This window comes from Gopherus evgoodei, chromosome 13 (assembly GCF_007399415.2).
Source record: "Gopherus evgoodei ecotype Sinaloan lineage chromosome 13, rGopEvg1_v1.p, whole genome shotgun sequence".
In the NCBI taxonomy this organism is placed as follows: Eukaryota; Metazoa; Chordata; order Testudines; family Testudinidae; genus Gopherus; species Gopherus evgoodei.
The window spans coordinates 33,163,476-33,190,304 of record NC_044334.1 but is presented as its reverse complement, the minus strand read 5'-3'; the positions used below and the strand labels follow the sequence as shown (position 1 = coordinate 33,190,304).

Genomic DNA, 26,829 nt, shown 5'->3' with positions numbered 1-26,829 from the left:
ACCATAATGTACGTACATGTAATATGCTGGGGTACTCTTAGGGGGTGAGATGGAATGTTTAGACTGCCCCCCACCCATTTTCCAATTACACACATAGGGAGGGTGCCCTGTCCGCGCTAGCGGCTCATAAACTAAGGATTTTTCCCTACAGGGTACTCACACAGGAGAGCTAACGAGGATGGCCACGACCCTCCTACACCTCCCTTCAGCAAAGAGCGTCGGCTAGTCTCTGGGAGACGGTGCCTCTTACTCTGATTGCATCCAGTGAGATGATCAGACTGTCAGTAGTCCACACGGAAAGGAAAGGGGAAGGGAAGATGGGCACACACTCCTAGACCCAGGTAGCTTCCTCACCGGACGATGCCAGGCCGAGTCAGCCCACCATGGGTCGGACCTCCTAAAGGTCCACTAGTTATGGAGTTGAGTTAGAGTAATCCTGGTCACGAGCTTTTGCTTCACAGGGTACTCTGGGCGTCTTCCGGTAACAGTCACTCATACTGCCCCCCCCCCTTTTTTTTTAGCAGCTACAACAGGGAGAGAGTGCACTGGGACATAGGGTCTCCCCTTTCTAGACAGGTCCCTCCTTTGTCCCTGCACTATCCCTAACCTGCTTTTGGATCCTTGCACTCCGCCAGACAGGGGGAAGAACAGGAGCTACGGGTTTTTTGTTTTGTTTTGTTTTTTAAACCAGAGCTTTTCATATAAACAGTTTCAGAACCTACCTGTTCACTGACAAAACAGGAGTAATTGTACTGTAATTTACTGATCCTTCAGGTGGCCACCTTTCCTGACCCTCTAATTTGAACTGAGGCCAGTCCACTGTACAAAACCTTTGTAACCTATTTTTGGATAACGGATCCAATCGAAACACCTTCCAATTCTCCAGAATGCATTCTAGGGGAGAGCACCTTGCCTTCTCCACCTTGCTCTGCCCCTGCCCCATGTCGCAGGTAGAGGCTGGGGGTCCCCAGGCCCTAGCAGTGAGAGTCCGGACAACCAGACTTTTCCTACCTTATCCAAGGGACCGGTTCCTCACCATCGCCCGGGACTGGTTCCACGCCGTCACCCACAACTGCTTCTCCACTATTTGAGTGCGTTGCACCCTTGTGCCCTCTGGGGTCGCTCACACCGCGTCTCCGCTGAGGGCCCCGGTGAAGTCACCGGTGTGCACTGGGCATCGGTGGTCGCCGCGATCCGTTGACCTCCAGGAGGGATCCAGGCAAGGCTAATTTTCGCCTCAGCCCACCCAGGGACGCCAAAACTGTTGCAGACACAGCAGTGCCAGAGGTAAGCAACAGCGGTTCGTTGCCCAGAGTGCTTAAGCACCAATAAACACACCAGGGTGGAGAAGCAAACAACCAAATTTATTTGAGCTCAAATAAGGTGCAAGGGAGAAATAACAATCTCAGATCCTGCTCCCCTAAAACAAGCAGTTTCTTCCTTTTATATCCCAGTTGTTTACTACAAAACTTTCTTGCTGACTAGCTGATTTCTCACTTCCCCCTCCTTTCCCATCCAACTGCAGTATCTTTTCTCATTCAATCTTTTGTCTCCCCCTTCCTCCCCCCTCTCCGCTGCTGAGACATGTATACTGTGTCTTAAAACGGCCTTGAGCGGGCTTTAACTGAGCTTCAATGTATTACAGCAGAGAACTGGCTGTTACAACTGAAAACTAACTGCTAACACTACATTTTTGCAGCTATTAATACATTAGGTTACACTAGGTTACACAAAGTGTTTAACATGGAGGAACATTGGTTCATTGAGGCCTACAACAGGAGGGCTTCATTGACACTTGTGGTCTATCACCTTTCCGAGTTACCTAGAGTTATGCCAGAGTGACACCAACACCATGGACCCTATAAACAGTAGCTAGACACTGCTTGATTTCAGTTCATCGTTGCTTCTTCCTACCTGCCACTTTTCGCTTCACCCTCACCTCAGGGTTAAAGTTCTTAGGGACTCCTTTCCTACAAACCCAACTTAAGCAAATGCTGCCAGAATCAAACTCTGGCTATTCCCTGAATTTCTGTGGCCAGAGATCAGCATCCTTTCTTGCCCCTCCAGTTCCTGGCAGGATCTGACCTGCTAAGGCCCTGCAGCTCCTCTTAGCTGAGCCTGACTGGCTGCTTTCCTGAGGCCTCTCTAGACAGACCCAGATTCGTGGCTCTTTTCCTGGGGAAGGGTGTAATAGGACCACAGGGCCTCTCGTAAGAAGCCTCAAAGCCCAGGTACAGCCCATCACAGGGGCAGATCGATTGCTTTTCTTAGAACCAGATGAACCCCTTAGATAGCTGCTTAGCGTAAGTGGGAAATATGATGAAGATGTTAGAGGAAGGCTGTGGAACGGGAGGATGGTGCAGCAGTTATCACACTAGCCTAGAACTTCCTGTGTGACCTTGGGCAAGTCACTTAGCCCTTCTGTGCATCAGTTCCCTGCCTATAAAATAGGAATGATAGTGCTTCCCTACCTCCCAGGAGTGTTGTGGAGATACCTACGTACATACACACATATCTGAGTACTTAAACTCTGTAACTACAGTAATGAGAAACTAAGATAGATGTGAATGTATTTGTATGGTTTTTGTTTTATACTATTAGGACACTAGGTTCATTCAGAAGATCTGCTGAGCGAAACCAAAATCAGGAGTTGTTGGTTAGTATCAGCACTAGGACTTGGCAGAAGAGGTCCAGGAATTCAAACTCTGTCTGTATCTCTCTCAGCCAGCCCCTGTGGTTGTGTAGCTAGTATAGGCAATGACAGCAATACAAATATCAGAGAGAGAATGACTCCGAAAGGTAGAATGAAGTTCCTCATCAGGTTTCCATATAAAGGAGGACCCAGTCTACTATCTAAAATGACAATTATTCCTATGAACTGAACTGTACAACTCCCGAAAGAAAGGCAAACAGACAATGGTCTGAAGGTGAAACTGCTCTTCAGAGCCCTGTGTCTTACCTGGGCAAGGAAAGCTGTGCTGGTGACGTGGTGGTTTTCTGTTGGGGAATTCACCCAGGGGAGGAAGCTCTGGATGATCTCAGGTGTTATTAGTCCAGATCTTAGCAGAACTCTGGAAGGCAAAAGAAACCACTTATGGGGTCGATTGCACACTTCAAAAACTCAGCTGCTCTGAGCAGACTGCTCTGATATCTATGAGTGGGAGCTGTGTGTTTCCACCCAAGGCACCCCCCACAAAGCTATAAACTGGAGGTTCCCGCTCAGCCACTCTATTTGCTCCTGATTCCCAAGGATAAAATGATGCCTTCTAGATCTCTTACCTCACCAGCAGACACACTCCCTCAAGGTGATTCTGGGGTTTTCAAGAAGATTCCATGTTCTCTGCTTCCTGAGCACTCTCACCAGTCTCTCATTCCCACCCTTGAAAAGCACAGACTCTAATGCTTGGATAGAAAGCTTGGGGGAAGAGAGGCACAGAACTGCAGCAATCAGTCCGGTTGAGAACTTTTGGTGTAGAAGAGCCTACAGACTTTCCAACAATCCCACCATGCAGAAAAAACAGCCCTTGCTTGCCTGGTAGGTTTAACAGCAAAAGAGCCTTCAGGAATTTATACGGGAGCAAACCCAGGTCTGGCAACAACTCCCCCCAAAGTTTGCCGAGTCCTGTAACAGGAAATGGAATCCAGGCACAGGAGATAAGACTCTGTAAAATGGGACCTGCGAACAACCCTGATGTGGTTTTGGTTACTCTTAAAGGAGCAGCAGTGAGATCTCATAGGGACAAAACAATGCGGGCCTTTCAACTGACACCCTATTTAACTGGGGAAGCACATATATGGCTCTTAGTGATTAGCGGGAAAGAGATTATGATATGATTAAGGCAGCCATGCTGGACGAGGTGAGGCCTCTCCACAGAAAAGTACTGCCAGAAATGTAGAGTTGAGATGGATTGAGGGATTAGATCTCTGTGCATTTGAACAGAAGTTAAAAGATTGGGCCACTCATTGGTAAAGCCAGATACTCAAACTGTGGGGAAAATCATGGACTACATGATTCTGGAAGTTTTTTCAGAGTCTCCCTAAGCATACCTGAGTATGGGTTACGTGGCACTAGCCAGTTAATCTGGACCCCACCGTTAAAGTTACAGAGGAATTTGCAGAGGCAGACATTCCCAGAGTGAGTCAGTGGTTTAAGGGACTAGATTTGAGAAGGACCAGAGTGTCTACAGCTGGGAAGGACAGCAAGAAGAGGGAGGAGCCTCAAGGAACTGTAGTGGGAGCTTGGCCAACAGTGTGCTTCTGACATGGATGTGAAGGACAGCTAAAAAGAGACTGTCCTAAAATGGGCTGTGGGTTTGCAAAATTTTGTGGCTGGGACAAGACTCTCAGGCAGGGGGAAAAAAAAGAAAGTAGCTACCATATTGGTATGCGTAGGGAGGAACCACCAAAGGGACTAATGGACATAGCTTCATCCTGTTTGCTAATCAGGCAGGAGTTAGTGAAACCCCACTGGATAGTTCCCAGATGTAGGATCAAAACTGAATATGGGGACAATAAATTCTGCCCAGTGGCAGAGGTGACTCTGGAAATCAAGGGGAAGTTTAGGCAGAAACATGTAGGGGTAGTGGATGGAGTGCAGAAATGCTATCAGATCATCAAGAGAAGAAAGGGCTGCAAGGCAAGAAATCACGTCCCACTGACAACAGAACTCTTATTCTTACTGTTGCAGAGGGCAACAGTTGGGGTTCGTTTGCCTGGTGTGCGTATCCCCAATGACCACACCGGAGTGGAGAAGCAAGTCTTTTTATTTGAATTCGAATAAGGCACAGGGAGATACCAATCTCAAATCCTGCACACCCCGTTATCTTTTGCCATGTCTTATATACCCTACTTGTTTACAGAGATGTTCACAGGTGCTACAATCGATCATTTACAATTCATTAACTATCAGATTCTTTAATTAACTACATCCTCTTCCCACAATACAGAGTTCCCTTTGATTATCACATTATACCATAAACAAAGGAACAAAAGAAAAATAATAAATGATTACATGTACTCATGTTAACTTTAAAGGAACATATTGATTAATCTAAGGGGCAATTTGGGGACGATAGCAGGCCTGAGAATGTAAACTTTTAACCCCACACCATATTGCCAGTTACTTGGGGCCCTGCCCACCCTCCAACAATCCCCCCTTTGAGAATACTTAAAGGCCTTCCATTGAGTCTTCTCATATTCATTACTTAGAATAGGTTGAAAGGTAGGCCACCTGATGTTGGCAGCGAGACTGCCCTAAGGGGATACATTTCTGTTGGCTGAAGAAGGGCAGAAAGACAACTTTTACAGCAGGGCAATCCTATCTGAAGGCCACAGCAAAAGAGCAAACCAATTGCTACCACCACTAGCAGGGAGGCAAAAATGCTTTTGAGCCACCCAAACCAATTACCAAAACCCCAAGAACCCCACCAATCATTGTCACTATTTTGCGTTATATGAGTGACAATGTCACGCAACTTAGCCAGTCTATTTTCAATACTTTGGCTGTGATCAGAAAGGTTAAAGCAACAGAGACTCTTAAATTCCTCACAGCCATGATTATGCCTTAAGAGGAGGTAGTCTATTGCAGCGCGATTTTGGAGCACCCCTTCTCGGACCCCTGTGAGCTCCGAGGCCAGGTCAGAGATTAAAGTGGAAGTTAGGTTAATGGACTTGGCGAGGGCACAGGCCACTTTAGCAAGCTGGAGCTCTGCATCTAAGGCCAGGCCTGGGACTCCGACCAATGAAGTAGCAAGGGCTATGGCCTGAGATTTAGACACCAGTTTTACCTTAGAATCACGTTTCGTCCAGAGGCAGGCCATGCCGAGCCCTCCGGGCTCGGGTAGGTCCAGGTGTCTCTAAAACTAGAGCATGGCTAGGGACAACCCCCATGGTTAATCATCCGAGAGAACAAGGGCTTCCCGAACTGTTAGCTGGGACATAGGTAAATGCAGTTAGTCCGCAGAGCAAAAACCACCCACAGGGAAGGTATAAGTGTGCATAAAAATAAGAAGTCAGGGTTGGGGAAACAGAACAATTCATCTCATGGTTGGTTAAATTAGTACCAACCTTCCGTGCCCCTACAATAGTAAAACAGGAAGTAACATTTGAGGGCACGGCCATTAGCCTAATCTGAAGACGATGCTGGTTTGTATAGGGCTTAGGACTTGAGATAGAACCAAACTGAGACAGATGCCCAGCTGTCAATTTAATATTGAAACCAGCAAGTTCAGTATATTTGTGAATTTCTTGGAAGGGCATAGCCGCCCCCACAAAACAAGTAGTAAATACAGACCCTAAAGTGTAACCACTCCCTACACAAGAGCGGGAAGAATTAGAGGCTGTGACAGCTAAAAGGGCCCACCAGTTATTTTCCGGGGAGCGGAAGGATAAAGGGGCCAGCTGTCCAGAAACAGTAAACACCCATACAAGTATTAAAAACATGGCCAAATTAGAGTTATTTGCTTTTAAATAATAACTTGAGTCCCAAATCTTCCGATGCTCCGGTTCCAGTCGGCTGAACAGTCCACTGCTCGGGGTCTGGATTCTGCGGTGGAGGTACAGCTTTTAGTCGGGAGTAGTGAATCCAGCTTTTGTGTCCCTCTACTTTAGCCGCCGTATGGGACACCAGTAAAACGAGATAGGGTCATTTCCACTTTTCCTGGAGGGGTTTGTCCTTCCAGGTACGGACGAGGACGAAGTCACCAGGCTGTAGGGAATGGACAGGTGCATCCAAAGGGAGTGGCTGAGAGTCCTTAACATACCTGTGAAGGGAACATAAAACAGCAGACAGAGAACACATATACTAAGACAAATATCCACACCCAAACTCCCATTCCCCTAGCAGGATCGGGGTACCATTCATAGGCCATGCCCTTCCAAACATAATCTCGAAGGGGCTTAAACTAGTTCTACCCTTAGGAAGAGCCCAAATGCAGAGTAAAACCAAAGGTAGGGCATCAGGCCACTTTAAAGATGCTTCCTGACATATTTTGGCTAGGTGCCTCTTGAGTGTCTGATTAGTGCGCTCTACCACTCCACTGGCCTGTGGCCTCCAAGGGGTGTGAAGTTTCCAATTGAGCTGGAGGATATCCGAGACATTCTGGACAATCTTTGAGGTGAAGTGTGTTCCCTGGTCAGACTCCATCCATCGAGGCAGGCCAAATCTAGGAAAAATCTCTTTAACAAGTTTAAGAGCGACAGTGTTAGCAGTGTTATTTTGGCAGGGAAAAGCTTCAGGCCACCCACTGAAACAATCCACCAGGACAAGGAGGTATTTATACCCCTGGGCTCGAGGAAGTTTGGTGAAGTCAATTTGCCACACTAGCCCGGGGTCTGGAGTGGGTTCTAGGGTAGCTGGTATAACTGGATTCCCTGGTCGAGGACTATTTTTCTGGCAAGTAAGGCACTCCGCAGATAAGACGGTTAATCACCTTTGTAACTGTTGTTCTTCGAGATGTGTTGCTCACATCCATTCCAGTTAGGTGTGCGCGCCGCGCGTGCACGCTCGTCGGAAACTTTTTTTACCCTAGCAACTCCAGTGGGCCGGCAGGTCGCCCCCTGGAGTGGCGCCGCCATGGCGCTCCATATATACCCCTGCCGGCCCACCCGCTCCTCAGTTCCTTCTTGCCGGCTACTCCGACAGTGGGGAAGGAGGGCGGGTGTGGAATGGATGTGAGCAACACATCTCGAAGAACAACAGTTACAAAGGTAAGTAACCGTCTTTTCTTCTTCGAGTGATTGCTCACATCCATTCCAGTTAGGTGAATCCCAAGCCATACCTAGGCGGTGGGGTCGGAGTGAGAAGTAGCGGCATGGAGCACTGCAGATCCGAAGGCCGCATCCTCTCTGGACTGCTGGACCAGGGCGTAGTGGGAAGCAAAGGTGTGGACCGATGACCAGGTCGCTGCCCAACAGATTTCCTGGATGGGCACACGGGCGAGGAAAGCCAGCGACGACGCCTGCGCCCTGGTAGAGTGCGCAGTCACATGGCCCGTAGGAACATGGGCCAGCTCATAGCAGGTCCTGATACAGGAAGTAACCCATGAGGATAACCTCTGTGAGGAGATAGGAAGCCCCTTCATACGGTCCGCTACTGCCACAAAAAGTTGGGGGGATTTGCGGAACGGTTTGGTCCTCTCCACATAGAACGCGAGAGCCCTACGGACATCAAGCGAGTGGAGCTGCTGCTCCCTGCCTGAAGAGTGAGGTTTTGGGAAAAAAACCGGGAGGAATATCTCTTGGTTGATGTGGAAGGTAGAGACTACCTTGGGGAGAAAGGCAGGGTGTGGTCTCAGCTGTACCTTATCTTTGTGGAAGATTGTATACGGGGGGTCTACCACAAGCGCCCGGAGCTCCGACACCCGCCTAGCTGAGGTGATAGCAACTAAAAAGGCAGTCTTCCAAGAGAGATAAAGTAGGGAGCAAGTAGCTAACGGCTCGAAGGGGGGCCCCATGAGCCGAGACAACACCAGGTTAAGATCCCATGTTGGAGCAGGGAGTCTGACGTTAGGGTATAAACGTTCCAGCCCCTTAAGGAATCTAGACACCGTCGGGTGAGAAAAAACGGAGCGGCCATCCCCACCCGGGTGAAAGGTGGAGATAGCTGCCAGGTGGACCCGCAAGGACGATAACGCTAGACCCTGTTGTTTGAGGGACCAAAGATAGTCTAAGATATTGGCCACCGAAACTTCCATAGGGCGGAGACCTTTCTCCACGCACCAACAGGAGAAACGCTTCCACTTGGCCGAGTATGTCGCTCTCGTGGAAGGCTTCCTGCTGCCCAAAAGCACCTCCCGTACCGGTGTGGAGCAGCGCAGTTCAGAACCGGTCAGCCACGCAGGAACCACGCTGCTAGATGCAGCGACTGCAGGTCCGGGTGACAGAGAGACCCGTTCTCCTGGGTAATCAGGTCCGGGTGAAGGGGCAGGGGAATTGGGTCGGCTATGGCCAGGTCCAGCAGCATGGGGTACCAATGTTGCCTGGGCCACGCCGGGGCTACCATGATCACGCGAGCCCTGTCCCTGCGCACCTTCAGAAGGACCCTGTGGACCAGAGGGAAAGGGGGAAACGCGTAGTACAAGTGGGTCGTCCATGGAATAAGGAAGGCATCCGCTATAGACCCGGGCTCCCTGCCCTGAAAGGAGCAGAACGCCTGGCACTTCTTGTTCCCCCCGGACGCGAAGAGGTCCACACGGGGATAACCCCACCTCTGGAAGATGGAGAGTGCGACGTCCGGGCGAAGGGACCACTCGTGTGATAGGAAAGATCTGCTCAGGCGATCCGCCAGCGTGTTCCGTACTCCGGGGAGGAAGGAAGCCGTGAGGTGAATGGAGTGGGCTACACAAAAGTCCCAGAGTCGCATCGCCTCGTGACATAGGGGAGAGGATCTGGTGCCGCCATGCTTGTTGATATAGTACATGGTCGTCGTGTTGTCGGTAAACACCGCGACACAACGACCTTGAAGCTGGTAACAGAACGTTTGACAAGCAAGACGGACCGCTCTCAACTCCCGCATGTTGATATGCAACCTCACCTCCTGCTGGGACCACAGGCCCTGTGTTCTCCGGGTTCCCAGGTGGGCCCCCCAGCCAAGATCTGAGGCATCCATTGTCAGGGACACCGAGGGCTGAGGCGGGTGGAAGGGGAGCCCCGCACATACTACCAACTGGTTCAGCCACCAGTCGAGAGAATCTAACACCCCCTGGGGGATTGTGATCAGCATGTCCAGCGGTTGCCTTGCCGGCCGGTAATGTTTGATGAGCCACAACTGGAGGGGCCTCATGCGGAGCCGAGCATAACCGGTCACAAACGTGCATGCTGCCATATGGCCTAACAGGGTTAGACATGTCCGTATGGATGTTAAGGGGGCTGCCCGCAATCGATGAACGATCGCCGCCAATGCCTGGTACCTCGGCAACGGTAGAAGAGCCCTGGCGACGGTGGCGTCCAGGACGGCCCCGATGAACTCCACCCTCTGCGTGGGGATCAGAGTGGACTTGTCCATGTTGATCATGAGGCCCAAGGTAGCAAACAGGCCGGTGATCACGCGGACGTGGCTGCAAACCTGCAGTTCCGACGTGCCCCGAATTAACCAATCGTCTAGGTACGGGAACACGTGGATACGACTGCGCCGAAGATGTGCCACAACGACTGCCATGCATTTTGTAAAGACCCTCGGGGCCGTGGAAAGGCCAAATGGGAGGACTGCAAATTGGTAGTGAAGGGGGCCCACCACGAAACGAAGGAACCGTCTGTGGTATGGCCAAATGGCAATGTGAAAATAAGCGTCCTGCATGTCGAGGGCGGCGTACCAGTCTCCCGGATCCAGGGATGGGATAATGGTCCCCAGGGATACCATGCGGAACTTCAACTTCACCAGGTATTTGTTGAGCTCTCGCAGGTCGAGGATAGGCCTGAGGCCTCCCTTGGCCTTGGGGATCAGAAAGTAGCGGGAATAAAACCCCTTGCCTTTCTCGTTTTCCGGAACCACCTCTATAGCTCCTTTGTCGAGGAGCGTCCGTACCTCCTGTCGAAGGAATTGCTCGTGAGAGGGGTCCCTGAAGAGGGACGAGGAAGGGGGGCGGGAAGGAGGAAACGATGTAAACTGCAGGCGGTATCCCATCTGCACCGTACGCAAGACCCAGCGGTCCGATGTCATTTGGGCCCACGCCGGAAGGAAAAACGAAAGGCGGTTGGAAAACGGGGGGGAAGGATCCGTGGGGGAAACTGTTACTGCGCCCTCAGGCGCACCTTCAAAATGAAGGCTTGGGTCCAGGCGGGGGCTTAGAGGAGCTTTGATTCTGCCCCCCTTGGTTCCCCGAATGCCTACGCCTTCCATTCCTGCCACGGCGCCTATTGAGGTCCTGCCGTTGGCGGAACTGGGGGTATGGCCTGCGCTGCTGTTGCTGCTGTGGCCGGAAGGGTCTGCGCTGCGTTCCTGGCGTGTGCATTCCTAGGGAGCGCATAATGACCCGATTGTCCTTGAGACTCTTAAGTCTCGGGTCTGTCTTTTCCGAAAACAGGCCCTGGCCTTCAAACGGGAGGTCCTGGATGGTATGTTGGAGCTCCGGTGGAAGGCCAGAGACCTGCAGCCAGGAGATACGGCGCATCGTTACCCCCGAGGCGAGGGTGCGGGCAGCCGAGTCTGCAGCGTCCAAAGAAGCTTGCAACGATGTTCGTGCAACCTTCTTGCCCTCGTCTAGGATGGCCGCAAATTCCTGGCGGGCGTCTTGTGGCAGCAGCTCTTTAAATTTGTCCGCTGCCACCCACGAGTTGAACGCGTACCTGCTGAGCAGGGCTTGTTGGTTCGAAACCCTGAGCTGCAGGGCCCCAGCCGAGTAGACTTTGCGTCCAAGGAGGTCCATACGTCTGGCCTCCCTGGATTTGGGGGCTGGAGCTTCCTGTCCATGACGCTCCCTGTCATTCACCGATTGCACCACTAGGGAACCCGGTGTCGGGTGGACATGGAGGTACTCGTAGCCTTTAGAGGGGGCCATGTACTTCCTCTCGACACCTCTCGCCGTAGGGGGGATGGAGGCCGGTGACTGCCAGATTGTGTTGGCGTTGGCCTGGATCGTCCTAATGAAGGGTAGGGCGACCCTGGTGGGAGCATCCGACGAGAGGATGGTGACAATCGGATCCTCGATCTCAGAGACCTCCTCGGCTTGTAGGCTCAGATTCTGAGCTACTCGCCTAAGGAGGTCTTGGTGCGCCCTGAGATCCAGCGGGGGGGGGGGCTACTGGAGGAGGTGCCAGCCACCGCTTCATCAGGGGAGGAGGATGAGGAGACCCCCGGCAAGAAAGTGTCCAATGGGGGGTCCCCCTCGGCCCTCGCCTCTGTCTCGGGAGCCAGAGTGGAGTCTTGCTGCTTGGACCCTTCCTCTCCATCTGGGGAGGGAGGGGGGCGAGACAACGAAGCTTCCGGCACCCTGTGCTCCGCTGTCGCAGGTCTAACCGGAAGCTGTTGGGGGCCCTGGGCTTGATGGTATGCCCATGGGGTCCAAAACCCCCACTGCTGCGGGCCTTGGTCCTGTTGCGGCGGGTCCTGGAAAAGCGCCACCTGCCGGTCGGTGCCCAACGCATACCCGCTGTCTGTCTGCGAAGACACCGACGGCTGCCTAGAAGGCCACGGCGGGGCCGACCCTGGTTGGTAAGGGTCTGCGCGAGTCGGCACCGAAGATCTTCTCGGTGCCGGGGATCGGTACCGGGAGTCATAGCGGTGCCGGGATCGGGACCGGGTTCTGTCTCGGTGCCGGGATCTGGACCGGTACCGGCCGCCGCTTCGGTGCCGGAATCGGGACCGGGACCTGCCACCGACGCGGTGCCAGGAGGTCGACCGGGACCGGGACCTGCTACCAGCTCGGTGCCGGGAGGTCGACCGGTGCGGTGAGTGATGGCGGGACTGGCTCCTGGAGTCACGGTGCCGGTATCGGCGGCTGGAGTCCGATCGCGACCGTCTGGAGGTCGATCGGTGCCACGAGTGCGACCGGTACCGCCGAGGGGAGCGGTGCCGGGACTGCGAGCGGCGGCGAGATCTTGATCTGCCGTGGCGTCGGGACCGGGATCGCGAACGCGAGTCCCGAGACGGTGCCGACATCATGGGCTTGCCTCTAGATGCGACCCGCACCGGAGGTACCGGGGGTGGCGGCTGAGTAAGCTCCGTTAGGGCAATAAGGTCCCGTGCCGAGGCGAAGGTCTCCGGCGTAGATGGGACCAATAGCTCAACCCCAGATCTTATGGGGGAGCTCGGTGGCACCGGACTCGACGGACCCGCCGGGCCCGGAGTCGACGGTGCCGGCGGCGCCGCGGCCGATGCCGAGGCCGGGCGCTCCAGTCGGGTCTGCCTGGCTGGAGTAGCAGACGCTGACTGTCTCGGCTCTGTACCCGGTGCCGGAGAAGGTCGGTGCCGGGGAGTCTTCGCGGTGCCGGTGCGATCCGGTGCCGGCGCCGAGATCACGGCCTGTGAAGCCGCCGGGTCAAGTGCCGCCTCCATAAGGAGAGTCCTGAGTCTTTGATCTCTCTCCTTTTTTGTCCTGGGCTTGAAAGCCTTGCAGATGCGGCACTTGTCCGATCTGTGCGATTCCCCCAGGCACTTCAGGCACGCATCGTGGGGGTCGCTGGTAGGCATAGGCTTCTTGCAGGCCGCACACTGCTTGAAGCCCGGCGAACCAGGCATGAGCCCGGTACCGGGTGCCGGAAAGGGCTACAGCCCCCGGCGGAGAACTATCTACAACACTATTTACACCTAATTACTTACTAACTACACTTAACAATCTAACTAACAACTATAACAATAACGAGAGTTAACAAGGAGAGCTAGGGACGTGGAGGACAGCTATGCCGCGCTCCACAGTTCCAACGACCGACACGGCGGTAAGAAGGAACTGAGAAGCGGGTGGGCCGGCAGGGGGATATATGGAGCGCCATGGCGGCGCCACTCCAGGGGGCGACCTGCCGGCCCACTGGAGTTGCTAGGGTAAAAAAAGTTTCCGACGAGCGTGCATGCGCGGCGCGCACACCTAACTGGAATGGATGTGAGCAATCACTCGAAGAAGAACAAAGAGATGTGCTTCCTTGTACTAGAATATTTCACTGAAAAATGGTGTTTTCAGAATTTTCAGTGATTCATCAGAGGGTTGAGTAACCTAGATGACTCTGTTAGATGTAAAGACCCAGTGTGAGAGTCTGATCTCTGTTACATTAGTATGAATCCAGAGTAACGCCACTAAAGTCAGTGGAGTTACTTTGACTTTACACCAATATAACTGATCAGATTCTGGCTCTAATCATTCAGTCCAGTTGTCCTTGAATCAAAACTCCCACTGAAGGCAAGGGGAGCAGTCAGCATGCAAGAATGGTAGGACGGAGTCCTAAGTGTTAAGAACTCTCCTTGCCAGTTTGCTGGTGGACACACTGAACTTCATGAAAACATGTGCTACCATATCCCATGCTGCACAATTCTCCACACTTTCTGAGCTGAGCAGCCTCCTGGTGAAATGAAGAACTGCCTTCCTCACCTGCAAGGGTAGAGATGACACACATAAGTTTTTGTTATCCCTTCTGCCTGAAATAGAGATAGGATATGAGAGTCCTTATGCTTTTGATTTGATCTCCTTGGCTTATAAACATGGATCCATTTAACACAGGCAGGAGAATGACATGCCTTCTCTAGTCTGCAGTCTCTCCTCTGGATCTGAATGAAAGCTCCACCCAGATAACCATTCATCCCATATCACTGAAAAAAATTGAAATATTTCACTGCTCTACACACAATCTTACCGTAGCATTCTGATCATCCAGAGTGGATTTCACTGCCTTCACAATCAGACACTTTTTATCTCCTGTCTCGGGCACTGAAAGATAAGGAAAGGTGTACAGTACTTCTTTGTTCCACACACTCACTTTCCACAGTGGAATGAATCCTGAATTTCAAAGGACCCTATTGAAGAATAGTACCAAGCTTCTCTCATATACAGAATCAGTGGGGAAAATATAGGACCAGACTCTGGTCTCAGTTACACCAGTGTAAATCTAAAATAATTCCGTTTCTATAAATAGTGTCATCATACTGCCATGATGGAAATATTTTAAAAGAGTTAGATAGACAGAGGTTTATCTGTGTTTACACCAGTATAACAGAACTCAGAATCTAGTCTATAGTGTCTAATACTGACGATTATAGAGTCAGGATGATTGTTAATGTGCATTAGCCCCAAGTCAACTTCTGTATCTGAAGTTGAAAAATATCTTGGGCTACATTCAGCACTTAGTTGAACCTGTTGATTTCTGTGTGGCCATAGGGGGGTAACTTAGGGCAGAATTTGGTCCCTTAGTGGATATCCAGAGCACTGGTGACTGTGTGTTATAGAGCCTCTGTGCCTCATTTGCGGAGGCAATGAGTCTGTTACTGCCCTGCCATGCCTACAAAGCCTTGGTTCTTCAGCTCAGTCTATAGTAGCTACACTTTTAGCTCTGGGTGTCCCCAACTCAATCCTCAGCATGTCGGCCAAGAGGGCAGCTAGCACAGTTGCTCCTGTGTTACTTACAGTCAGCATCAACAATAGCTCTGAGCAGATTCAAAGACGTGACACGAACAGCCTCATTCTTAATCTTCTGCTAGGAGTGCAGAAATGCTATCAGATCCTCTGGAGAAGAACGGGCTGCAAGGGAAGAAATCACATCCTCACTGATGACAGAACTCTTACTCTTACCATACCTTACAAAGGTAAGGAAGTTACAAGGAAACCATTGTGTAACTCAGAGTCTCTTCCCCTTACCTAGCAGAACTATACAATGGACCAGCTCTGCGTGATTTTCCGTACTGAGCGGCTTAGCTTGAGAACAGATCTGTGGGAAGGAGGGAAATGGTCAAAGAAAAACTAATCAGAAGCAATTGAAAAGAAAATGTTCAGTTAATTTCTAAGCTTCCACTTCCTACGTGTCCAACTGGAGGTCTCAACCCCAGGTGGATGGTACTGAATGCACAGCAAGAATCAAACACAATGATCAGGAGGAGGGAGAAAAGTTGTTCACCTTAGCCTCTAATGATAGAACAAGAAGCAATGGGCTTAAACTGCAGCAAGGGAGATTTAGGTTGGACAATAGGAAAAAGTTCCTAACTGTCAGGGTATTTAAACACTGGAATAAATTGCCTAGGGAGGTTCTGGAATCTCCATCTCTGGAGATATTTAAGAGTAGGTTAGATAAATTCTATCAGGGATGGTCTAGACAGTATTTGGTCCTGCCATGAGGGCAGGGGACTGGACTCGATGATCTCTTGAGGTCCCTTCCAGTCCTAGAGTCTAAGAATCTATGAATCAATACATTAGATAAGAGAAGCTAAAGTGTTTTGAGCAGCAGAGCTCATCGAATCAAGACACAGCCACAGTTTTTACTGTACAACTCTGACTCCCCCTGATAATCGGCTTATGGTGAAATTGCTTTACAAACTGAGCTGGATATTAGCTAAGAAAATGAGACCGCTACCTGCTTACTCTTGAGCCTGCAGAAATCAGGAAGGCATGAGGCGGTCCCCAGGCTCTGCACTATCATTCGATAGATTTGGATTGTTAATATGCTTCAGATCTGCTGTGCCTAAATCAAGGGATCCAAGCAAAACCACCCCTCACCTGGTTGTGCAGGGCACTGCAGATGGCTTGAAACTTTCCTTTAGGGAGAGGGATCTTATATTCACCAGAGACCTCCAAGAGCTGGCTCAGACTCTGCAACAGAGGGTGAAAATCAGATGGGGGTACACACAGGAGCAATATGTAGTGACTGAAGCAGATTCAGGGGATTCATGGATTCCAAGGCCAGAACGGATTATTGCCATCATCTAGTCTGACCTCCGGTATAACACAGGCCACAGACCTTGCCCAGAATAATTCCCAGAGCAGAGCTTTTAGAAAAACATCCCAATCTCAATATAAAAACTGTCAGTGAAAGAGAATCCGCCTCAGCCCTTGGTAAATGGTTTTAATGGTTAATTATCTCACCATTACAAATGTATGTGGTATTTTCCAGTCTGAATGTGTCTCACTTCAGTTTCTAGCCATTGGATCAAGTTACACCTTTCTCTGCTAGACTAAAGAGCCCAATATAAAACATGAGTCCTTCATGTAAGATATTAGAGAATGTAATTAAGTCACCCTGTCACAGGGCAGGTCCACCCGTCAGTACCAGGCTGTGGAGGAATTGAAGTAGATCTCGGGCGGCCCAGCTGGCCTAGTCTCCCTAGCCACCACAGCAGTACCGGCTCCTAGGGCAGCATAGCCTAATGGTCGGTATCAGCACAGCAGCCCTTCTGTTAGGGTCCACGGCCCAACAGCCTGAGTCACTAGGGCTACTCTTCTAGGTATGGCAGTGCTGCCTAGTGGCCAGAGTCAATAGAACCACCTTTTGTGGCAGGGAAGTGTTGCCTAGTGGCCAGCCCTTCTCCACTGGCTCCTACCTATTCCACAAGTCCCAGCCCAGGGCCCAGTCTTGCCGCAGGGGTATCCGCCACCAACTCAGCGGGGATCCTTTCAAAACATGCCGCATCAAAGCCAGGTTCCTCAACTGGATCAGTGCTTAGTCCACCTAGGCCACTTCCCACCCATTCTTCCGCAGCTGGCGGTCTCAGGGATTCTGTGGTCTCTCTTCCATCTCTGGCACTGGGTGGCTGGGGGTTGTGGGTTGCAGCCACAGTCTGGCTGGCCACTGAATCGTGGCGCACTGGCAGTCTTTCTGCAGGAGCCTGCAGTGCACCTCTGCTCCCTTCGGCAGCCATCCCAGACTCAGCTGAGCGGCTCTCTTTTATATCCTGGTTCCAGCTGAAGCATGCCCAGCAGAGATGAGGGGCCATGGCCTCCTCGGTCACAAAGTAGGATTAACCCCTGTTGAACCAATGGGGGGTAGGTAAACCTCATCACGCACCCTTTCACTTTCTGTTTGTTAAACTAAATAGATAGATTTCCTCGATTCTACCACTGTAAGGCAGGCTTTCTAATCCTGTAGTCACTGTGACTCTTCTGTCAATATCCTCTCCAATTTATCAACACCCTTTTTGAGTTGTGGGCGCAAGAACTGGACACAGTATTCCAACAGGAGTCACACAAGTGCCAGACAGAGATAAAATAACCACTGTACTCCTGCTTGAGATTCTCCTTTTTATGCTTTTTAGCTTTTTTGGCCTCAGCTTGAGTTTGTGTTCAGCTGATTATTCATCATGACCCCCACAATCTTTTCCAGAGTCACTGCTTCCCAGGACAGCATCCCCCATCATGTATGTATGGCCTAAATTCTTTGCGCCTAGATGCACACAGTTACATTCAGCCGTTTTTAAACACACCTTTGTTTGTGCCCAGTTTACCAAGTGATCTAAATCACTCTGAATCTCTCCTCTTCATTATTTACCACTTCCCAATTTTTATCTCATCTGCCAACTTTATCAGGGATGATTTTATGTCCTCTGCCAGGTTATTGATAAAAAAGCTGAAAATCAAATTCCTTCGTGCATCTAAACACTTTTTTCCTTTGTTGCTTCAAGCTTCCAGAATGTCTTTGTGATGCAGTAGGGACTGTCTGTGTGGGGAGTGGGAGACCAGGGGAGGACTTTAGGGGATGGACGATGCCAGGGCCTGTAACCTGAGCTAGGTAAGGGAGGGGAAAGGTCAACACCTTTGCCCGGGAAAGGGACAAAGGAAGGGAGTGGCAGGAGGGAAGCAGTTTGAGTTTGGGCTTGGGGCTGTGTGAGTGGAATTCAGGGTATCCTAGCTAGGATCCAAGCACCCTGAAAGCCCAGAAGGACTCGAGGGAGGGGTCCTGACTGTGCCTGCAAGCCCTGCTGTAACCTGTGTTCCTGTTGTCCAATAAACCTTCTGTTTTACTGGCTGGCTAAGAGTCACTGTGAGTCCCAGGAAGAGGGGTGCAGGACCGGACTCCCCACACTCCGTGACAACTGGTGGCAGCGGCGGGAGATACTGCACCCCGTGGATGGCGCTTCCTGTAGCAAGTGACTGGGGAGCAGTAAAACGAAGGGGTGGTTAACCCCTGGGAGTGTGTGCCCAGTGAGAAGGACTTTGCAGTAACAGGGTCCCCCGGGGGATTGCAGCGAGCAGTCCCAGGGGCGGAGGAGTCTGCAGATCGACCCTGGCAGAGAGGTGGTGACCTCAAGAAGGGCTGGTGCACTAGGGGTCCCCCTGGAAACCGTGGGGAGCGGCGAGCACCCCGGCCTGTGAGTGGCCAGCAGGAAGATGTATGCCAGGCGGCGCAAGTGCGACCTGCTGGAGCTATGCAAGCAGAGGAGGCTGCGCCTGGGGAGGCTCAGCAAGGACCAGCTGATTGCCCAGCTGGAGCAGGGAGACGCATGAATGAACGGAGCCCTGTCTCTGAGGGAAGCAGCCGGGCAGATGCAGCGCAGGCACCAGTGTCTGTCCCCGCTGGGAGTGGTCAGCCGGCGGACGAGGGCTTCCCGAGACCCCCCCTTCCTAGGCCTAGGGGAAGGGCGAGGAGGAGCCCAGTGAATACCGAGGGCACCGTGACACCCCCGGCCAGCAGGGGATCCTCCCGGCAACGCTCGGCATCCGTGGAGCGGATGCGGCTGGAATATGAAAGGGAGCTGAAATGGGGGGAGCTCGAGTTAAAGAGGCAAGAGCTGGAGGAGAAGGCAAACCAGCGTAAACATGAGGAGAACCAGCGCCAGCGTGAGTGGGAGGAGGAGAACCAGCATAAACATGAGGAGAACCAGCGCCAGCGTGAGTGGGAGGAGAAGGAGAACCAGCGTAAACATGAGAACCAGCGTAAACATGAGCGGGAGGAGAAGGAGAAACAGCGTAAACATGAGCTGGACCTGGCCCAGCTGAGGAGCAGTGAGGCCCAGGCTGCGGTGAGTGAGGGGGGACCCAAACCTACAAAGAGCTTTGATAAGCACTTGCTGCCCCGGTGTAAGGAGGGGGAGGACATAGATACCTTCCTGACGGCCTTTGAGAATGCCTGCGAGCTGCACAGGGTTGACCCTGCAGACAGGATCGCAGTTCTCACCCCCTTACTGGACTCCACAGCCGTGGAGGTGTACAGCCGACTGAAAGGGGTGGAGGCAGGGGACTACGAACTGTTCAAACAGGCCCTGCTCCGCGAGTTTGGGCTGACTCCTGAGATGTACCGGAAAAAGTTCCGGAGCCAGCGTAAAACCCGTGAGGTCACATACCTACAACTGGTCAACCGGGCGCTGGGGTATGCCCGCAAGTGGACAGCTGGGGCCCAAACTAAAGAGGACTTGCTTGACCTATTCATACTGGAGCACCTGTACGAGCAGTGCCCGTCCGACCTGAGGCTGTGGTTGACGGACCAGAAGCCGGAGAACCCACAGCACGCAGGCCAGCTGGCCGACCAATTTGTGGACAGTCGGGCAGGGGATGGCAGGGAGGAGTCTCGAAGGAGTAGGCCTGCCTCAACGCAGAGAGAGAGTCATCATGGGACCTCCCAAAGGGGGCCTATGGAGAACCCCCCCAAAAGGGGAACATCCAGCGTCAGGTCCCTCCGACCCACTCAAGGGGACCCACGAGACATGGGCTGCTATCGCTGTGGCCAACGAGGTCACATACGGGCCCAGTGCCCCAAGCTCAGGGACAGACCAAGCAGACCCAACCCGCAGAGGGTGGACTGGGTAAAAACCCAATCGGAGGAGGGGCTACATTCCCAGGAAAGGGGGGCTGGCAACATACCACCTGTGGATGCTCCAGGCTCCGGGTTTTTGGTTTACCGGGTGGGAGCGGGGCTGCCCCTCCGGAAAGAGTGCATTGTTTTCCTGGAGGTAGATGGGAGGAAGGTCACTGGGTACTGGGACACGGGCGCAGAGGTGACGCTGGCCCGGCCCGAGGTGGTGGCCTCAGATCGGATGGTGCCCGACACCTACCTGACCCTGATGGGCGTGGGCGGGACCCCATTCAAGGTGCCCGTGGCAAGGGTACACCTGAAATGGGGGGCCAAGGAGGGCCCCAAGGATGTGGGGGTACACCGATATTTGCCCACTGACGTGTTAATGGGAGGGGACCTCGAGGACTGGCCTAGTAACACCCAGAGTGCCCTGGTCGTGACTCGTAGTCAGAGTCGGCAAAGGGCACTGCACCCCGACAACGGGGAAGGTACTCGATCCGAGGTGCAGGACCCTAACCCAGGGAGCGGGGAACACCCAGGGGCACGGTTCAGAGAGGCTGCGGCCTCAGACCCAGCCAGCAAGAGAGAGCCGGTCCCCATCCCTGTCCCAGCTGCTGAGTTCTAGGCCGAGTTGCAGAAAGATCCCTCCTTGCGGAAGCACAGGGACCGGGCTGACCTTAGTGCGGTACAGACCATGAGGAGAGGTTGCAAGGAGAGGTTCCTGTGGGAGAAGGGGTTCCTGTACCGAGAATGGGCTCCCCCTGGGGAAGTAGAGTCATGGGGGATCAGGAGGCAGCTGGTGGTTCCCCAGAAGTTTCGTCACAAGCTGTTGTACCTGGCCCATGACATCCCTCTCGCAGGGCACCAGGGAATCCGGCGCACCAGGCAGAGGCTGCTACAGAACTTTTACTGGCCTGGGGTCTTTACCCATGTCCGACAGTACTGCCAATCCTGTGACCCCTGCCAGAGGGTGGGGAAGGCCCGGGACAAGGGGAAAGCGGCTTTGAGGCCTTTACCCATCATAGAAGAACCTTTCCAGAAGGTGGCCATGGACATAGTGGGACCCCTCAGCAAGACGACCCGATCAGGGAAGAAATACATCCTGGTGGTGGTGGATTTTGCCACTCGCTACCCCGAGGCGGTGGCCTTGCCCTCTATTGAAGCAGACACAGTGGCAGAAGCGCTGCTGACAATTTTCAGCCAGGTGGGGTTCCCCAAGGAGGTCTTAACGGACCAGGGGTCCAACTTCATGTCGGCCCTGCTCCGGTCCTTATGGCAGAAATGTGGGGTCCAGCACAACTGGGCCTCAGCGTATCACCCCCAGTCCAACGGGCTGGTAGAAAGGTTCAACAGGACGCTGAAGATGATGCTAAAAACATTTATGAACCAGCACCCGCAGGACTGGGACAAGTACTTACCTCACCTGCTGTTCGCGTACAAGGAGGTACCCCAGGAATCTACCGGGTTTTCACCTTTCGAACTGTTGTATGGAAGGCGGGTAAGGGGGCCCTAGACCTGATGAGGGATGAATGGGAGGGGAAGGCCGCTCCCGAGGGAGAGTCAGTGGTGGAGTATGTTCTGACCTTCCGGGAAAGACTGGCCGAGCTCATGGGCCTGGCCAGGGAGAATCTGGCCCGAGCCCAGAGGAGGCAGAAGGTCTGGTATGACCGCACGGCACGAGCCCGTGCCTTCGCCACTGGGGATCAGGTGATGGTTCTCATCCCCGTGAGGAGAAACAAACTCCAGGCCGCCTGGGAAGGGCCCTTCAAGGTTATCAAGCAACTGAATGAGGTAAACTATGTGGTGGAGCTGTCAAACCGGGCACACCACCGTCGGGTGTACCATGTGAACATGATGAAACCATACTATGACGGGGGAATGTGGTGTTGGCTGTGTGTGGACATTGGGAGGGGCAGAGAGATGACCCCTTAGTAGATCTATTCCCTGGGATAAAAGCTGGTTCCCCTCTGGAGGCAATTCCCCTCTCTGATCAGCTGACCCCGGGCCAGCACGCTGAGATCAGGGGGGTGTTGCATCTATACCGACAGCTGTTTTCCAACCAGCCTGGACACACTAATTTGACTGTCCACCGGGTGGAGACCGGGTCACATCCCCCTATAAGATGCTCCCCTTTTCGGGTCACTGGTAAAACTGCCCAGGATTTTGAAAGAGAGGTCAGGGACATGCTGGCTTTGGGGGTGATCCAGCCATCTTCCAGCCCTTGGGCCTCGCCAGTGGTGCTGGTCCCCAAGAAGGATGGGTCAATCCGGTTCTGTGTGGACTATCGAAAGCTCAATGCCATCACCGTATCTGATGCCTACCCTATGCCCAGGCCTGACGAGCTCCTAGACAAGCTGGGAGGTGCTCGGTACCTCACCACTATGGATCTTACCAAAGGCTACTGGCAAGTGCCGCTGGACGCAGATGCCAGGCTGAAATCGGCCTTTATCACCCCTCTGGGGCTCTATGAGTTTCTGACCCTGCCCTTCGGCCTCAAGGGAGCGCCGGCCATCTTCCAGCGCCTGGTGGATCAGCTACTGCGGGGGATGGAGAGTTTTGCCGTGGCGTATATTGACGACATCTGCATCTTCAGCCAGACCTGGGAGGACCACATGTCCCAGGTTAAACAAGTCCTGGACCGACTCCGAAAGGCTGGGTTAACAGTAAAGGCTGAGAAGTGCAAGGTGGGGATGGCTGAAGTATCTTACCTGGGCCATCGGGTGGGGAGCAGCTGCCTGAAGCCGGAACCAGCCAAGGTGGAGGTGATCAGAGACTGGCCTGCTCCCCAAACCAAAAAGCAGGTCCAGGCCTTTATTGGGATGGCGGGGTACTATCGAAGGTTCGTGCCCCACTTTAGTGCCATAGCTGGCCCCATCACTGAATTGTGCAAAAAGGGGAAGCCAGACAAGGTGATCTGGACTGAGCAGTGCCAGGAGGCTTTCCGGGCGCTGAAGGAGGCTCTGGTTAGTGGCCCAGTTCTGGCAAACCCAGATTTTGACAAACCCTTTATGATGTTCACCGATGCCTCAGACACGGGACTGGGGGCGGTGTTAATGCAGGAGGATGAAAAGGGGGAGAGACACCCCATCGTGTACCTGAGTAAGAAGCTGCTACCCCGGGAACAAAGCTACGCGGCCATTGAGAAGGAATGCCTGGCCATGGTGTGGGCCCTTAAGAAGCTAGAGCCATATCTCTTTGGGCGACACTTCACCGTGTACACCGACCATTCTCCCCTGACCTGGCTGCACCAGATGAAAGGAGCCAACGCCAAGCTCCTGAGGTGGAGCCTGCTCCTGCAGGACTATGACATGGACGTGGTCCATGTGAAGGGAAGTGCCAACCTCTTAATTAGAGCTGCTTGAAAAAGCAGTTTAAATTCAAATAAAAATCTTTACTGATAGTGTTTTTTCTTTCAAAATTGCAAAGTATAAAAATCATTTATATTTTTCAAAAATAAAAAAAAATTCAGCCACTTCTTTAGATGCTCCAAAACACTGGATGCACACTTCCTGATCAAACTTGTCATTGACATTTTTCAAGTTTGTTTTTCATCAAATTTGGGGAAAATTATGGAAAATATAATTAAAAATCAAAATATTTCAGCAAGCTCTCCTCTGAATGACTCGTGTCCCCTGCAGTTATTGTTTATTTAACCCTAACACTGGATGATTTCATCCTGAGTTACAGTTTGTCTGAAAGATGTTGAGTGCCCCATCTGCCATTAGCTTTACTGGGATTTGAAGGTAGTGGGGAGCACTTTGCCCTAAAATTAGGTGTATCTAGTGTCCTTGCTAAGAAGAATTAGGGCCCAATCCTGTTCTCTATGAAGTTGATGGCAAAATTCCCATTTACCTCAAAGGCACAGGATTAACCCCTTACTGATCATCACCTGAAAAGCAAAGGAAGCGAGAAGTGGAGAGGAAGAGAAGACAGAGAAAGAGGGTGAAAGGAAATGATGATAAAGGGGAGAGAATGGGTGATGGAGTGGGAAATGAGATTTTTAAATGTCCAGGAATGAAATCTGCTCCCTTCACCTCCTCCCCCAGGAGCCTTCTGGCAGATGGGCAGCTTCAGCCTTTGTGTCTGTTTATTTTAAATTATATCCGTGAGTCATAAAGGGCCTGAACTTACAAACGCTCAGCGCCTCCTGCAAAGTGAGGAGCACTCTCCACTTCACTGAGTGCCACGGGAGCCCAGGAACACAGCACCTGGTGCAATGCAGGGCAGGGAGCACAGTTCAGGGCCTGTTTGCAGACTTGGTCAGTCACTCCAGTCTGTACCAAGCCCCCCTCAATAGCCATTCTGGGCACCTACAGTAAGTGCTGGCACTTACCACCACAAAATGCTTGTCTCATCCGGCTGTCATTGACTAACTCCAGCATGGAGAACATGGCGTTCAGGGTCATTCTCACAACAGGGATACACTTCAGTGCTGCAGAGAAAGGCCAGAAGAGAAGGAAGACAGATAATTGGCTGCTCTCCGCCTTCTTAGAACACACTTAGAAACACTGTGGGGCAGGATGCTAGGGGCTCCTGGGCCATTTTGCACTGCGTAAGCAGAGCAGAATGGCTTTAAAGCAGCCATTGAAAGCCAGTGGGGGATTCACCCTGAAGAGAGGAATCTTCTACCAGTGCACAGTTGTGCCCGATGCCCAACTCGCTCCCAGCGTAAGGGGAGAGAGCACTGGGGACGGATGGGAAGTGGGGTGGAGAAGAGCTCCACTAGACCTGATCTTCCACTCATTCCCATCCCTAAGGAACTTCAGTTGGGGGCAGAAGTTAGAGCTTGCACTGCCGTCTGGATAGCTCATGGTCTGGAAGCTAGAACTAGCAAGAGCAGTTAATCCTGTGTCTCTCCACACACACACACACACACACGCACGCACACACTCAAGCAGAGCTCTGTTTAGCTGCAACATTTTTAGGTAAAGAGAGTAATCCCTTGTTCTTAAATGAAAGACGATAACTTTGAAACAAAAGATGGAAGTTACCATACCATAGGCTGATGACAGGTTGCCCAACGTAACTAAAATAAACTCTTCAGGCAGCTTCGGTGGTTCCAGATGACACTGCAGCTCAGACATGACATGATCGAAATAGGAGCCTGCCAGAGTCACTAATGTGTTACTAGCTGCCACTTTTACTTCATTTGTTGCTTCCTAAAAAAAACAAAAAAAAACTCAAAGAGAAAGACTGAAGTGACTGAAGCCTGTTGCACTAGCCTGACTTGTTTATATGAGTCAAGTCCTTATTTCTGTGCATAAGTTCCAAATGAACCCACCCAACTTTCTGTGGATAGAGTCATTAGTCATAAATATTCATTGAGTCATTTGGCTAAACAATTTTCAGCCTTTGAGTTGCTTGCAAGCTGCTTAGTTAGACTATTCACTAGTAGCTCCTTGTGGTGGATGACTGGTCACCATAGTCACATGATATTTTGCTCTGCCCTTCCCTGAGGAGATAGTGAGACACAGACTGGGCCACTTCAAAGATATTCAGAGAGCTTTCCTGGAATAAACTGTCTCCAAAAAGGGGACTGACTTCCTTTGGAACAAGAGAGGGATTTTTCCATGGGTTTTCCTGCTAGCAAACTAGATTCTAAATCCAATGCTGCTTCTTTTGGAGATAGCTCAGATTGTCTGTCTGTCTTAGGGCTTTATACTGCCACTTATTGCGATAGTACCAGAGCACCTCCCACATAACATCAGTATCAATAATGAAATCCCTAGTAAACTTTGGGAAAGACTTGCTCATTAAGAAACCATAGGCCTGTCTCTATGTCTGATATCATGTGTCTCGGGTCCTGGTCCTGCAAAGCACTTAAGTACAAGTGTAACTTTCGCATGTGAGTTTTCCCATCTTATGCATGTGTACAAGTGCTGTCTAGGACGTTGTGGGCCTCTAACAGCAGAATACATTTTCATTTCAATATATAGTTTAACCCCCAATAAAGAGTTTTAATTAGTTAAAACTTTGGATCCTTTGATTAATATCTCAGGAGAACTAACTTACCTGAGTCTCTCTCATGTGGTTTGAGGCTAGGGTTATTGTTTTGTTCAGTAGCCCTCTCTCCAGGTCCCCGGTGTCCTGCTGTAAGACCTTCTCCAGGACACAGTAAATGTCTACTCTGTTTTGCTGGGGACAAACCAGAAAAGAGAACAAACAATCGGGAAAAGTTTTTCCTGATGACCACACAGTAATTTGACAAATAAGCCCCTGCCCTAAAGAGCTTCCAATCCAAACATGAAATGACTAGCCCAAGTCTTATCATAACAGAGCAGGTTCGTGGCCAAGAAGAGAATCCATGTCTCCTGAGTCATTATCCAGGGTCCTATCCACTAGGCCACACTGACTTCTCAGCCAGCATGCTCACACAACTAATCCATTGTCTTAATTGGTGTAAAACATGCCATGCCCTCCACAACCACCGCATTTAGCAGCACTTCAGAAGCAGCGGAGCAACTGAAATATTTTAATCTTCCTGCAGAGAAAAGAGCCAGAAGAAGCCTCCTTCACTGCCCCCTGATCGAGTTTCATTTATTGAAAACAAACAATAAAAATGACCACTTTGCCCTTGCTCTATCCACTCCAGACAGAATTTGAAAATGTTGAATTACAAAATACCCAACTCCCGCCGTAAGTCCTCAACAGCTCCGAGGGGAAATTAGCTCAGTAGTTAGATCTACATTGACAGTC

General features: G+C 51.7%; 1 protein-coding gene and 1 long non-coding RNA gene across 2 annotated transcripts in view; both read right to left on the bottom strand.

The window, feature by feature from the left end:
- The window catches only part of LOC115660743 (zinc finger protein 883-like), a 573,128-nt gene that overhangs the window by 244,833 nt on the left and 301,466 nt on the right, over window positions 1-26,829 (bottom strand). The window lies entirely within an intron of this gene.
- On the bottom strand, window positions 13,683-16,216 carry LOC115660750. Its single transcript, XR_004002908.1, has 5 exons — window positions 16,128-16,216; window positions 15,276-15,345; window positions 15,045-15,158; window positions 14,278-14,351; window positions 13,683-14,015 (listed from the first exon to the last, which is right to left on the bottom strand). It is a non-coding gene; the product is annotated as an uncharacterized LOC115660750 (long non-coding RNA).